Source organism: Furipterus horrens, unplaced genomic scaffold, assembly GCF_987537825.1.
Source record: "Furipterus horrens unplaced genomic scaffold, mFurHor1.1.pri manual_scaffold_12, whole genome shotgun sequence".
In the NCBI taxonomy this organism is placed as follows: domain Eukaryota; kingdom Metazoa; phylum Chordata; class Mammalia; order Chiroptera; family Furipteridae; genus Furipterus; species Furipterus horrens.
This window is the reverse complement of record NW_028327182.1, coordinates 81,156,388-81,159,797: the sequence shown is the minus strand read 5'-3', so window position 1 is coordinate 81,159,797 and position 3,410 is coordinate 81,156,388.

Sequence of the window (3,410 nt, the reverse complement as noted above, 5' to 3'; positions counted from 1 at the left end):
CTTTTCACCCGAGGATATGTTTTTATTGATTTGGTGTGTGTGTGGGGGGGGGGGGGAGATCAGTTGCCTCCCATACACACCTCCACCGGGGATCAAATCCTTAATCTAGGTATGTTCACACTGACTAGGGGTGGAACCCACCACCTTCTGGTGCACCAGATGATGCTCCAACCAACTGACCCAGCTATGGCTCGGCCTTTTTTCACTGCCTGTGGCAAATGACTTAATCTCATTGAGCCTTAATTCCTGACCTGTAGACAAGGAATGAATATCTCTACCAGGCCCTGTTGACATCACAGGGCTGTTGTGAAACTCATAGACCACACACACACACACACACACACACACACACCCTATAAAGTGCAATGCAAATAAAGGGGTTATTTTCAAGCTGAATGGTGAAGCTCAGGAAGCCTTTCCCAGACTCCTGGTTTTCTCCCTAAGTGATCTGGACAAGTTACGGAAAGTTCCTAAATTGCAATTTGCTCATCTATATTGTGATTTGATTTATTGTGAGGATCGGATGAGATAAAGCATGTAAGTCACTTACACAGTGGCAGTTCCCAGTAAACACTCAGCAAATAGCCATTATTATTACTCCACCATGTGCAGAGTACACACTAACTAACCCCTTCTCCATAAAGACTCTTTGTTCATTTTTTCCTTTATTTTTTCATATGTGTGTGTGTATAATGTCTTACTTGACATTTAAGTAGGTGCAAAAGAAGCAAGAGAAATATTAGGGATAATTTAAGGAGGTCATGTATGGTGTCACATTTTCTGACACAGGATCAGGATGCATAATGTGACAAAAACATGAGTGTACATAAGGGGATCATGGGACAAGCTATTTGAAATTGGGCTGCTGCAGACAATCTGGGACTTCTTGTTGGGGTAGATGAACTGGGAGGAGAAAGCCAAAAGAAGGGGCTTGGGACTAGGAGACAGAAACAGAAACCGAGGAGGAATTCACCTCTCCAGCCACTGGAGGCTGCTCTGGTTTTTCTTATAACTAGCTCCTGCAGCCAACATGCTTTACTAGCCAAGGAATCTCGCATTGAACGCTGAAGAGCCAACACACACGGAAAACGTGTTCAAAGGAGGAAGCCTGGCCACGGAGCTATTCATCCCCAGCGGGAGACCACAAATCATGAAGAGGGAATCTCCGTTGAGAACAAAAGGATGTTATTTATGAAAGTCTAGTAGGGCAATAAGTGGGCTAAGCCACATGACATCTGAACTTTACAGAGCCCAGATTTCCTCCTAATTAGAGAGCATAATGGGAACATAAATACCTCGGAGGGAGAGGTGTGGAGTTCACACTGAGGTGCAAATGACGAACAGGAGGTCTTTTCCTAACCGCTAACTTTCATGAGACAGAGACAGGAAATAAATCTATTTCCTTCTAATAAAACCTGTTTCTAATTATAAACATTTGCTCTATGGGAAAAAAATGCAAAAAAGTTCTATTTAAAAGAATCCCCAGATTACTCTTATTCCCACAATCCAGAAATAGCTTCTGCTGATTTGGTGAATTTATTTTTAGTTTTAAGATTTGCCACTGTGGGTATTGAATAAATTATAAGAAAAACATTTGGAAACTATTAATTTTTAAACTCTAGTAGATTAAATATTCATTGTTTTCAATTTGGCAAATACATAAAGGCACAACAAGGAAATTAAAAAAAAAAAATCATTCCAAAATCCCTACACTCAGAAAAAGAATGATATTTTGCTGTTGTACTTTCCACTTTTTCCCTGTGTAAAGATACTCACATGTTTTTATGAAAATTAGGATAATATTGTACAATACATGCTATTTTGTAACCTGCTCTTTTTCACTTAAGAGTATTTCATGACTCTTCCCCCATTCATTAAATGTTTTTGAAAACAACCATTTTAAATGGTTGCAAGTATTTCACTGTATGAATGCACCATTTGGTAATCAATTAGAAAATAGACATTAAAAAAATATACAGATAAACAAATTTTCTAGTACTTCTAAACATTTGGAAATAACCATTTCAATCCAAACAATGATAAAATATGTTTACAAAAGATTCAGTAAGGCAGTTCAACTAACAGTCACTAAAAATAAAAATAAAACAAAGAAAAATAAAAAATAATAAAAACAAAACAAAAAACCCCTCAAAAGAACACAATAATTTTTACATAAAGATTATATATTTAGCTTTCTATTAACTCAAAGTAGTCTCTGCCCAGTTGTTACTGTAGCTAGTTAACTAGTTATTAATAAAAATGGAAGCAAAGACAACAAACTCACAATGATCAACAACTGAATCTAAAAAATAAAAACAAAATCCAACTAAGCAAAGCAGAATAGGAGCACAATCATAGGTATGAGGATCATTTGGAGGGTTATCAGCTGGGAGAGGGGAGGGGGAGAAATGGGGAAATGTTGCAGGGATTAAGAAGCATAATTGGTTGGTACAAAATAGACAGGTGGAAGTTAAGAATAATATAGGAAAGGGTGAAGCCAAAGAACTTGTATGCACCACCCATGGACCTGAAATAAGGGAGGGTGGGATTGCTGGAGGGAAGGGGGGTAATGGGCAGAGGGGAGCAAAAGGAAAAGAAATTGGGACTACTGTAAACAGTATAATCAATAAAATGTACTTAAAAAAAACCACAATGGCTAAATACAACACAATTGGCTGTTTGGGACATTTGCTTCAATCACCTACAATACTGTGCACCTACAAGAGACTCTGGAAGGATAGTGTGCAGGGCCAGCAGGTGTTTTGGCTGTTGTCCTGTGTCCCTTGTAGGGTTGCTGGGACAACCAAATCAGCCCAAAGAAACTCGATACAGGTGACTTCAATACCAATGCGACTTGAACGAGTTATGTGCCAGGCCTTGTGATCTGTAGTGTGTAAAAGGAAATTTAATCATCAAATATAGTCATTTAGAAAAATACCACCCCCTCGTCTGTTCTTGATTTGAATGCTAAATTGCTCTGAACCCACCCTTTTTGGGACATTTCTTTATTGTGGTAAAATATACATTTGTAATCTCACCCAGAAATTATGTAACCATTAAGCAATAACTTCCCATTTTCTCTTCCCTCAGCCTTTGGTAATCTCTAATCTACTTCCTGTCTCTGTGAATTTAAGTACTCTAGGTACCTCATATAATGGAATGATACCCTAGCTGTGCTTCCATGTTGGATTTATTTCACTTAGCACGCTGTTTTCAAGGTTTATTTATGTTGTAGCGTGTGGCAGAACTTCGTTCCTTTCTCTGGCTGTATCGTATTTCATCCTGTAGAGCACATTTGGTTTATCCATTCATCTGTTTGCAGACACTTGCGTGGTTTTCACCTTTTGGCTATTGTGAATAATGCTGTAGGGGCATTCGTGTAACGTGTACCTGTCTGCACCCCTGCTTTC